Here is a 12,731-nt window from a genome sequence, read left to right on the forward strand (position 1 = left end):
TACAAACTACGGGGCATTTGATATCCATTAGCACATTTAATCTTGTTTTTATAATTCCTGTTTTGTTTTGTTTTGTTTTTGAGGAAGATTAGCCCTGAGCTAACATCTGTCACCAATCCTCCTCTTTTTGCTGAGGAAGACTAGCCCTGAGCTAATATCCATGCACATCTTCCTCTACTTTATATGTGGGACGACTGCCACAGACAGCATGGCTTGATGAGCAGTGTGTAGGTCTGCACTCGGGGTCTGAACCGGCGAACCCCAGGCCGCCGAAGCAGAACATGCGAACTTAACTGCTGCGCCACTGGGCTGGCCTGGCCCCTATGATTCCTGTTTTACAGATGAGAAAACAGGGCTTCAGAGAGCGAATGTGACTTGCTCTGGGTTAGGTGGTAATTGTTGAGTGGCAGTGCTGGACTTCCAGCTCAGGTTTCCTCTACAAAGATGATGTCCTCCCTCTCTCTCTCTCTCTCTCTCTCTGTCTTTCTCATACATCTATTTTTTCCCCAAAACATGTTTAGAGAGGTATCAAGACAGAAGTTAAGAGAAGTCTGCTGGTGTCCTCAAAGTTAAAAGGTGCTTTACGAAAGATGGTTTTCATTGGCACTTTCATTCAGTCAACACACTTATTAAGCACCTACTGTATGCAACACATAGAGAATATGACAGACAAAATCCTTGCCCCTTAGAGTTCATATTAGAGCAGGGAAAAGAGACATTACACAACTACCTGCACACAGGAGAGGCAAGGGGGGCGTGGATCTCACAATGGGGAAGTGAGATGCGCGAGCAAGGATGCCAACCAAGGGCCATTCCTTGACCGCAGCTGTGATGCAGGGGTCTCAGCTCAGCCCTGTTGACACTTTGGGCTGGGTTTTTCTGTCGTGGAGACTGTTTTGTGCATCATAAGATGTTCAATCTTACAAAACTGGACACTAAGAAGGGTAAATCTTACTGTAGGTGCATTATGTCTTAAAAAAGAGTGAAAAACAATATTTCGGAGGACTCGACAGTAGCGCTACCAGCTGCACATTTGGGGGGAAATCAAGCTTGGTGAGAACTCTGAAGCGAATCTTCACCCCAGAGGGGACCTGTGTAACAGCGAGTGAGAGCCTGGGACCCTTCCCCTCACACGGACCTGTGAGCAGCTGGGAGAACGTTAGAGAAACGTAGACGTTTGGTGTTGGGTGTGAGGAATGACTGTTTTCCAGCACGTTACAAAGGATTGTTCCCAACAGGTCAAGGCAAGCGCAGTCGGGGCACCCTGCTGGCCCTCACCCCTGGCTCTGCGAGCTTGGCTCACGGGTGGACCAACCTTGCCAAAAGAGGCAGAAACTCAGCTGGCAAAAAAGAATCCTTTTTGTTCAAACTGCATCATCTTCAGATTGCGGACGTGCTGCGTCTCGATTCTATTTCAGACGCTCTGTAGGTCTCCCTTCAATGTGTCATTGTAACCCGGTCTCCAGTGCGGGAGCCTGACACGCAGTTAAGATTCAGGCAGACCTTCAAAGTCATGTGTGGCCTGTCCAAACCCCAAAGTGAATTGGGATTTCATTGTTTTAAATGAGACACTTTGGTGCCAATAATGATACAAGCCAGTGAGTCAATGCCCCCTTTCGATTTCAAAACTGCGGTTTTCAGCTTATGGCTGGTGGGGACTTCCGAGAAGGCACAACGCTAACAATGGAACAAACAACTTAAAAAAGATGGCGCCACAACAGAGGCCTCGACTGACGTCTGTATGTTCACACGAGTCCAGATAAACCCTATACTATTGGTATTTGTAAGCGGAGCCATAAAGGGCGGGGCCAGCCCATGTCCTGAGGAAGTCCCTTCATCCCTCTGAGCACCAGCTTCCTCATTTCTAAAGTGGAGATGGTAACGGGACCTGCCTCACAGGCGGGTTGTGAGGATGAGTAAGAGACAGTGTGTAAAATGTTCAAACAGCTGACCCGTTAGTTTCCTATGGCCGCTCCCAAAAATTATCACAAACTCAGCGGCTTAAAGCAACACGAAGTCATTACCTTACAGTTCTGGAGGTCACAAGTCCAGAAGTGGGTCTTACGGAGCTAGAATCTGGGTTTCAGCAGAGCTGCATCCCTCCCAGAGGCTCTAGGGGAGAATCTGCTCCCTGTTTTCCAGCTTCTAGAGGCCAAATTGCTTGGCTCATGTCACATCCTCCATCTTCAAAGCCAACAGCGTGGCATCATCTGCTCCCTCTCTGGCCCTGCTTCCTTACTCGCATCACCTTTCCTGACTTTGACCCTCCCGCCTCTCTCTTACGAGGACCCTTGTGGTTACACTGGGCTTACTGGATGGTCCAGGTTCATCTCCCCACCTCAAGATCCTTACCCTAATCACACCCGCAAAGTCCCTCTTGTCGCCTAAAGTACCATATTTATAAGTTCAAAGGATGAGGGTATAGACATCTCTGTGGGGGCTATTATTCTGTCTACTTTAAGTGGCTATTAATAGAATTATTAGTGTAGTTTGCTGTGGCAATGTAGAATAACGATGATGACATAATGGTAAAGGGAAAAAAAAGATGCTCTTGAACTGCTGTATGAAAAGCGTCCATAGGAAAGAAATCTGGGAGAATACACCCCAAAATGCTAATAGTGACTGTGATTGGGGTTAAATCCGTGTGACCAGGGTGGTGTTACATTTCTCCATTTTTTACAGCACTTTTGTATTACTTTTATAATAACAATACTTTAATTAAAATAGTAAATATGAAAATAGAAGTAATTATATACGTATGTTATATTTATATATTATTCTGGCTATCAGGTGATGCATGACAAACCACCTCAGAATTTAGTGGCTTAAAAACAACAGTCTCTTGTTGTCAATCCCAGTTCTGTGGGTTCGGTGGGCTCAGCTGCGCGGTTCTCACTTGGGGTCTGTGGCAGTTGCAGGCCGTGGGCCGCAGGGTTGACATCACCTCGACTTGGCCTAGGTGCCCAAGATGGCGCCTCAGTGCTCGTCCACTGGAGTAGCAGGGAATTCTTTTCATGGCGGCTCAGGGCTACACAGCAGGAAGCCCAGAACTCGGGGAGCATCCCTTCCACCATGTTCTGTTGGTCAAAACAGACACAAGGTCAAGGCCAGGCCAGATTCAAGGAGGTGGAAGAGTTGACGCCACATCTGAAGGGAAGGAATTGATGACAGTCATCTTCCAAGTCCAGCTAAGGCGTCCCTCCCTCTTCCTCTGCCCGCCTCTCCCCACGCCACCCCAGAGGACGCCTGCCCCCCTGCGTCACTCTGGGATACCTCCCTCTTATTCTTTGGCGGGAGTATCACTGAGGAAGTGTGTCACAGTTTTGTGGGTTTTCAGTTAAGACGTGAAACTTGTCCCCTCCGGCAGCACCAAGAGCTTAACCTTCTTAGAGAAGTTGAGGTGGGCTTTTCTGTATGGTTTTGCTTGTTTAACAGCCCTTCCCACTTCCCGTGCCAGGATCCCAAGCTTCCTGGAGGGGAACTACTGGTCAACCACGGGGCCTTGCACTCTCTAGACTGTGAGTGGGCAAAGGGACCCAGGCCAAGCCAAACAAACCCTCTCTGAAACTTGAATCTTGAACAGAGTGACAAAAATTTCTGAAAAACAGTTTGCAGTGGATACTGTGGGTGACTCCTCACAGCTGTCCCCCGGGTGCAAGGAGGGCTGATCAGTCCAAGCCAGGGCTGCCCGCCTCTGCATGGCCGACCTTCTGCAACAGATAATTGTCTGTAGAGTGTGAATGGGGGAGGAGCTCTCCTGGGCATTGTGGGATATTCAGCAGCATCCCTGACTTCCACACCTGAGATGCCATTCACACCCGTCTGGTTGCGATACCTAGAAAAGTGTCCCAACACTGCCAATGTCCTCTGAAGGCCAAAATCCTCTCGGTGCCTCTGCTGATGACTGGTTCAGGGGTGAACAGGCCCAAGCCAGTTTGGCCAAGGAGATGCCAGGATAGATTTTCTGGGAGCTTCTGGCAGTAACACTTCCTTTGCCTTAGCAGAGAGTCAGGGAAAGTCACTTTCTCTCTTTCTTCCCCACTGGATGTTAATGATTTTGTAGCCTGATTACAGCTGGCAGCCACTTTGCAGCCACCGAGGGACCCTGCTTCTAGATGAAGCCAACATGTGGATGACAGAGGGAAGAAAGAGAGAAAATCTGGGTTCTCAAAGACATTCCTGAACCTCTGAGTCAATGCACCTGGGAGCTGCCCCACCTCCCAGCTCCCTCACTGCTAAGCCAGTTTGAGTTGAGTTTTCTGTTACTAGCAACCGAAGCATCCTAAGGGACACCTCATCAGGGCTGAGGACAACACTAACCAGTTCATGCAACCCAGATTCCCCAGGGCATCCTGTTTGCGGTCCTTTCCAAACTTGCTTCTGGAGCTTTCTGTCTCCATTCTATAGTGTCTTGCTTCCTTCTCACAAATTCTTCCTCTGTTCCTGGTGGCCAGAACTGATTTTGTGATTTGCAGTGAGAGGATTCTGTCACAGGCACGTGTCACTTAACGACTGGGACATGTTCTCAGAAATGCGTCCTCAGGTGATTTCATCATCATGCGAACACCATAGAGTGAACTCACAGGAACCTAGATGGTCTAGCCTACCACACGCTCAAACTACATAGGACTAATCTTATGAGACCGCCACTGTATATGTGGTCCATTGTTGCCTGAAATGTCACTATGTGGTGCATGACTGTCCCTCAGTTGACTAATTTCAGCCAAAAAACCCCAACATCCCCCAGCCATCATACCACTACCATGGGCTACCTTCGAACCTGTTTGCTCAGTACGACTGACTCACCTGGCGTTTCACGACGTGCTGCTCCTGAGACCCACAAGAAAGACTGAGCCTCAGGGGGACAGGTCGACGGGAAAATCAACACAGCAAACATTCCAGTAAGTTCTAAAGGCAGCACGGCATGGAGGGGTCATGCCAGCGGCAGCCCGGGGCGGTCGCCCCAGTGGAGCTGAGGACGCTGGACCCAGCAGGAGATGAGCAGCAGGTGAAAGGGCGAAGAGGAGAGCAGGATTCCAAGGCCCGAGGGGCAAGGCGCCGCCAACTCGCTCTGGGACCCCAGGGAGCTCTTCTCCCTCGGCGCCTCAGTGGCCTCTTCTGTCAAATGAGCATCTAGTAACCCCTCAGGGCTGATGTGCTTCTTGAGATGACACACGTCTCACCGGTTTAGCGAGATGTCTTAACTCGCCGAGGTGTAACCTCGAAATCATTTTATTTTTATAATAACTACTATCAAATACTCATCGTTGAAACCTCCTTTTCCCTCTGGGTGATATAAAAACACCCGAGTAGTGGAGGGATTGGTAGCAGGGCTCCCGCAGAGCGCTCCCCGTGCGCCAGGCGCCGCTCTGAACACCTCGCCCTTGGACTCACCGGCTCATCACAGGGACCTGATGAGGGAGAAATCTATGTTCTCCCCGGTTCCATAGAAACAGAGAAACAGGAAGTTCAGGAATGTGCCCAGACATGCTGCCTCGACCTACCTCTCTCTGATTCCGTAATTTGTCAGACTGTCTCCTTTCAGCTCTGAAGACTCAGAGCTCCTCAGATTAAAATGTCAGTCTCAACAAGTGAGTCACGACTCCACCAACACGGTTGGATCTCACGGTCACGGTGTTGACCCAAGAAGGCTGCCATGAGAGCACCAGTGCTTGACCCCGCTCACGTGAAGGTCAGAGACAGGCGAAACGAATCCAGGCTGTCAGCCATCAGGACGGTGGTAGTCCTCGAGGAGGGCAAATGACGAGAAGGGGTACAAGGTGTCTTTCTGGGCGGCTGCTGGAGCTCTGTACCTTGATCTGGATGCTGGTTACGTGAGTATGTCCAGTTTGTGGAAATTCTTTAAGCTATTTACTTAAGGACATGTACATTTTTCTGAATATCTGCTGTAGGTCAATAAAAATTTACTTGAAAAAACTTCAGTCTCAGATTTGATTCAAAATTCTTCCACACCCCCCCCCCTCCATTCCCCATTCAGGCCTGACTCTGGCTCTAGGGGGTTGGAGCTGGGGGGCGGGGTGGGCGTGGGGTGCCGATCTGCTGAAGTGGCTCTCCCCAGCTGCTGGGCGACCTCTGAACCTGGACTGAGTGACTCAGAGGGCCGGAGGCCCCTAGCATCGCCTTATTCTGTATGTAAAGCCCCTGCTGCAAAGCAGGTGCAGTAGGGGCCCCCAGTTGCAATCGGCATCTTTTTGACGTCTTGAGGACTAGCAGTTGGGACGTGCTGCTGTTTGCAAGATGCCCAAAGTCCGTGGAGTCATAGCCAGTCGAAGAAGACGCTTCTATGCGAAGCCTTTCGATTAGAGAGAAGGAAAGGCCAGAAGTCTGCAGCCTCAGGCCGAGGTCCTTCGGAAGCCAACTCTGAGACGAGAGTGCGAGTACAAGGCCCCCAGTTGGGAGGCAGTCTCAGGAAGCACCCGTTCAGGTGGGGAGTGACACAGGGAAAGGGAGGGGCGTCCATGAGCAGGTTGTCACTTGGGCAAGAGGGGCTCACTCCCCTTGGGGACCTCTGGGAGACCGTGAAGCGCACGCCTCTGAGGTGGCCCGCCTGAGGAGCAAGGAGCCGAGCTGCTCATCCGGCAGCCTCCACGTGTGCTTGGTGGAGGGCTGCTTCTGAAGTCACGGCCCCCCAGCGCTCCCGGCCAGGCCCCAGGGTGAGCCCAGCCCACTCTGTGGCCAGAGAAAGCTCTCAGCCAGAGAGCTGCGGCCGGACACGGGGGGCTGAGGGGGTGCGGGCAGCAGGACGGGTGAATGCCCGTCCCCAGACCTCTTGTTCTGTAGGGTAAGTGACCTCTGATCTGCTTACGCTGCTGATTGTCGGACTGTTACTCGCAGCCGAAAGCATTCCTAAGTGCTACGTGCAGAGGAAGGGAAGCTGGAGAGTGGACCACAGCAGCAAGGCAGAGCCAGAGGAGAGAGTGAGGGCCAGGGGGCCGGGACAAGGCACTCGGGTTTCTCAGAAAATACTGTTGCGGGGGGGGGGGGCCTCCATTGTCAGCGGCTTCGGACAATGGGAATTAGACTGCGCTGACTGCTTACTGGATGACCCCTCTGAAGGGCGAAGAACTTGGACATACTTGTTTGATAGAGACAGAAAGAGACAGGGACCTGGGGAGAGGGAGACAGACGGAGCGGAAGGCAGGAGAGGGGCTGAGGCACAGGCAGAGATGGAGACAGAGCTGAAGAGGCAGCGGGAGCTAAAGAAACGGGAAAACGCGCACACCAAACCGAAACAGTGCCCGTTGGGAGCGGGCAGGACAGAAGAGCATGCCTTCTCGCTTTCATGGGCACTTTTCAAGATTTCTTCATTAATTGTGTATTCCTTTTGTGATTAGGAAAAGAACTGCGAGACATAAAAATGTCCCACTGCCAATGCCAGAAGTTCCAGCTCTGAGCGGAGGTAATGCCCACTTTGAATTGCTTCTCTCTGTAGTTCTTCCATGTTTCTTGAAATGATTTACCTACAAACACACTTTCCTTCTTCTCTCCTTCCTTCTTTCTTCCTTTCTTTCTTTCTTTTTTTTTTTTTTTTGAGAAGACCTGGGTCAGAGCTAACTCAGCGCTCAATGGGAGCGGAGGCTGACCGCGGGTGGATTAAGAGCAATGCAAGGAGAGAAGGATTAGAAGCTGCTTTGGAACTGAGAACTGGATTGACTTCTTCCCGGGTCTATCTCGGCAAGCAGCGTCTTGTCCTAGAGTAATGTAGGACGGCATGGGAGGGAAATGGGCTCTGTTTAGGGAGGTGATAAAATTAAGTTTGGATGATTCACCCTTTCATATATTCATTCAACAAACATTCAAGGAGCATCTCCTCTTGCCCAGGGCCCGAGTTACCCTGGGGATAAACGAAGATGAGTACTACACAGCCCGCGCCTGTGAGGGGCACCTCGCCAGCTGAGAGACTCACACGAGGATTGCTGAGGCCAACACAGGAAGACGCGTCCACGCTGCCACAGAGGCGTGCACGAAGGCTGAAGTTCTGCTTTCGCCCCACCCAGATAGAGATCTCACTCCCGAAATGAAGAAGTAAGGAGAGACGAGAAGGACCGTGGTGACAAGCTGATGCTGGTGCTTTCCAGAAGACCATGACTTCCAAAGCAACCGGTGTTCTGGGGAAGGAACGTGGCTGAATTTGAGACCCGCGGGGAAGAAGGAAGGCAGAGGCTGAAGACAAAGGCAGCGTATCAGCACGCCTTAGGCCGCATGGAACAAAAAAGCCAACCCAAAGTGGCTTCAACAGTAAAAATGTTTACGATCTTTACGAAGAAATCCAGAGCTGGGTGGTTCCAGGGCCGGTTCCACGCTCAACAATGTTGCCAAGGACCCAGGTGCTCTCGGGGCACGTTTCCTCCCGTGTGTCTCTTACAAGAGGGGACGCCTTTCCCAGGAGCTCCCGGGCAGACTCTGCTTCACGTCCCCTTGGCGGGAATCGTGTCACACGTCCAAACTCTAACCGCAGAGGTGACTTCGAGAAGGGACAGCTCACTGTCCCAGGCTCCATTAGAACGGGTGAGCCAAGAAGAAGGCGGAAGGATATGATGAATAACCAAAAGTATTGGCCTCAGAGGGGAATTAACACTCACGGGGCACTGTTTCTGACCCCAGTTGTCCCCAAAATTTCCAGCTTCCTCTTTAATATCTGACTAATTATAGAGCCCCATGACTCTAAGAAGACCAGACTTTGTCAGGTTCTTTCTGCAGGATGTTACTCAGAAGGAGGGATGTCCACGTGTCCATGGACCACCCTTGTGGCTGCTGGGCAGCTGCAGTGAGCCGTGCGTCTCTGGACTCCTACTGCCCTTGTCTGCCGCCTCTTCACTGCTGGCAGCACACGCTGCTCCTGTCTCCAACACCATCTTGACCTGGAGGTGGTACCCAGCCCTCTCCCTTGACAGCCCCCAAAACATGGCCCAGTTAATGAGAATACAGGTTTGATTACTATAACTGAGACTCCAGCTAGCAGTGGCTTACACAAGGCAGAAGCTAATTTTGGACAATCAAAATGATGCCTCTAAGCAACAGGATGACGGACACGTGCGCGTCAGCTGAGATCAGTCCTTCTTATGTCCCTCTCGTCTAACAGTCCTTGTGTGATCAGTCTGGGGATGACGGGGCAGGCCCACGGGGTCCAGGTCCCAGGCTCCTTCTATCTTGTTCTTTTCCATGCCTTCCAGGTTGCCCTTGTTTGCACAGTTCAAATTGGAGCCCACTGTGTCCCATTCCAGGCAGCAGGATAGAGGAAAAGGTGAAAGAAAGAACTGCCCCCACCCCCTGCCCAATCCCCTGGGCATTTGAAGGCATGATTGAGAAGTAGACCACGTCACTTCCACCCACATCTGATTGGCCGGCATCTAGTCCACGGCAACTCTAGCTGCGATGGAAGCTGGGAAATGTAGCCTTTAGCTGGGAAGCCACGTGCACGGCTATAATCCTATTTCTACGAAAGAAGAGGAGAATTGATATTGGGGACATTACTATCTTACCCAAAAGCTAAGACGAGCCCATAGCAGGGAACGAAAGTTTACTGAGCCCTTGGCGATAACAGGTGGGAATTACAATGCAGAAAAGGAAAATGCAAAATGAAGTTGTAAACAGCCTGGAGCCCACGAGCCTGCATTGGGCTGTCCCTCGTGCTGGTCGTCACCCTCCTTTCTCGCCAGCCTGCCGCCGTGTTGTGGGAGCCAGCCTACCTCCCACGGAGGGGGGCTTCCTAACCCTTTCTCTTCAGAATTTAGCGCCCTCTCTTCCTCACCTACCCCAGCTACAGGCAGTGGGAACATCCATTCTTCAGAGGAAAGCTCCGTCCACTGTGTGGGTCCCCGTGGCCCAGGGGAGGCCAGTGTGAGAGTCGTAAGCACACTCCCCCCGCAAGTCTGGGTGCCTCTGCTTTGGGTCACTCCACGGGTGGGTCCTCTCTGTGGGTCTCCCTCCCGCACAAGGGGAAGAACCGTTCAGGCCAGCCCCTCCCTCTCTGCACAGTTGGGTCTCCAATGGAACACCATTTCTATCTCCAAATACAAAAACTACCGGAGCAAATTCTTCACCCGAAAGACACACATCTCTTCCAAGGACTACCAGGAACGCTTCTAGCTAAAGCTTAGAACTTAATTTCTTTTCTCTAAGGCCACTGTCCTGTTACAGATGCTCAACTTATAGACATTATGCCATCAGTGCTGTGTGACAGTGGACAAGTTACATAACCACTCTGTTTCCTCATCTATGAAATGAGGCTATGACAGATCTCACAGGGTTGTTGGGAAGATCTAGAGAGATAATGGAGGTAAAGCGCTGGCTTAGCATAGAGCCTGGCTCACAGTCAACGCCCTACACATGTAGCTGTTACAATTATTGTTACTAAACAGTAGTGAACAACTCAATATGGGGAATTTGTATTTGGATAAGGTCACTTATCCAGTCATTTTTAGGACTTATAAGGTCACTTTTAGAACTTCCCCCAAGAGCAGTGGCTCCTCCCAGAATAAAGGAGGAAGACCATTTCCATCTCCAAAGACAGCAACTGCTCCTCACCCACTTCAAGAACTTGAAAGTCTGGACCTCACCTCCAGAACCGGCTGCATGATTTGCGAGGCCCAGTGCAAAACGAACATGCAGGGCCCCTCGTTCAAAAATATTAAGAATTTCAAGACAGCGGCGGCAGAGCACTAAGCCAGGTGCAGGCGCTGCTGAGCGTGGGGCCCTGCGCCACCGCGCAGATTGCACACGTGCCCAGGAGCCGGCCCTGCTCACCTCCGCCAGCAGGACAAACACTGGAGTTGCAAAGCAGCGGCTGCAGTGCACGCTGTGAAAACACCTGGAGGCACTCGGCAGGCTGCTTTCTCCACTCAGCGACCTACCCAATATTAATAACAACAGCCACGTTATCTGGTCCTTGCCGTGAACTAGAGACCCGGCTGCGACACTCTCTCGTCCACCTGTCACATCCTGCCTTCACGTGAAAGGTGGGAAGGCGAGCATCAGAGAGGGTGAGAAACTTGTCCAAGGTCACACAAGCTCAGGTCAGCCAGATGCCGGGACCTGCGCCCAGAACCACCACGTGCGTGACAACAGTGTCCCCCCGCCTCCAACCCTCTAAACTGAAGGGCATTGCAGGGACCTCCGGAACCCTCCCAGACCCTGCAGCGAGGAAAGCATGGGGCCAGGTCTAGTTTCCATCCCTGGGTCCCTTCCCTCCTCGAACCTTCCTCTATGCCTCTGAGCGTCTTTTCTCAGAACCCACGTGACCCCAGTTCCCTGCGAGCGCCGTCTCCTCCCCCCACTGGGCAGTCACCCCTGCGGGACAGACAGCTCTGGATTACATTTACGTATCCATTTTTAAAGGCTTGGAGTAAAGTCTAGAATATTTTCTGGGGGTGGAGGGTGCGGTAGGCTTCCTAAGGCTGGGGAAGAACCCAGTGAGGACGTGAGCGAGGAGCTTCTGGGCTGCTAACCTTCCTGTGAGTTCTGAAACAGTGCAGAATTCATGTATCTTGATCAAATTTCAGAACCGGAAGCAGCATCTAAAGCTAAACTGAGTTCCAATTCTGGCTCTACCATTTCTTAGCTGTGTGACCACGGGCAAGTTATTTAACCTTTCTGTGCCTCAGTTCAAATGGGGAATAATAATAGTGCAGGCTTCACCGTGTTGTTGTAAGTAATAATTATGATCACTATTATTATCTCTTCATTGTTATTATTATTTGTTCAGAGCTCATGGGAGTTCTTGGAGAGACTGTGTAGCATCATGGCTGAGAGTAAAGATACTGAAACCAAACTGCCTATATCTAAATCCCACTTCCCTACTTATAGCTGTGTGACCTTGGTTAAGAAATTGACCTCTCTGGGCCTCAGTTTCTTCATTTGCCAATGTTTCCCTTGGACAGAGAGATGGCAGGTGAGACTCAACTGGACCAATGACATTCAAGGCCAGGACTTCTGCTGGGACCACCAGGGAAAAGAAGCCCTCTTTCCATCAGGGATGCTGAGCTGGCAGGATGTGAGCCTGGGATGGCTGGGGCCATCCTGGTTACCTCGGGAGGAGAGCCTGCCTGAGATAAATCTAAAGAGGGGGAAGCAGATAAGCGAGCTAGAGAGACAGAGTCGTGATGACATTGTTGGAGCCCCTGGATGCGGCTGTGCCTGAAGCAAGCCCTCTTTGGACTTCCCAGTTTCATGAGGCAGCAAATTCCCCATTTTGTGAAAGCCACTTTCAGTCGGGTTTTTCTCACTGGAAACCATCTGGGCTGACACCAGGAGGTTAAGCAACTTGCCCGAGGCCTGAAAGCTAACAAGTAGCAGACGCAGGCTTTAGGAGCTTCTGCCCGCTGTGCCCAGGCCAGCATCCTGCATCTGGATGCTCCCGGATTTCACCTCCCTCTCCTCTCTGAGCAGCCGTGTTCTCATCAGCAACGTGGGTAACAGCAGGCTCGCAGGGCTGCTGGGAAACGTGAAACACGAGATAACACTGGGCTGAGTGCTGCTAGTGGCCAGCGGCCGAACTCTGCGCATCCTGTCTCCGGCGCTGTGGGCCTGGGCCTGGCCCCCGGGGAGTGACCCATCCCAGGGAAGGTCTTTGGCTGACCCCAAATCAGCCAGCAGTCAAGGCGCCCAAACTGTTAGGAGAGCATGTGCGAATCTGAGAGGGACGGGCCACTTCCTTTCCCGGCCCTGTGTCCTCCCTGGTGCACAGAGGGAGCTGGGTGACCCTGAGGACC

This window comes from Equus asinus, chromosome 15, assembly GCF_041296235.1.
Source record: "Equus asinus isolate D_3611 breed Donkey chromosome 15, EquAss-T2T_v2, whole genome shotgun sequence".
NCBI classification, from domain to species: domain Eukaryota; kingdom Metazoa; phylum Chordata; class Mammalia; order Perissodactyla; family Equidae; genus Equus; species Equus asinus.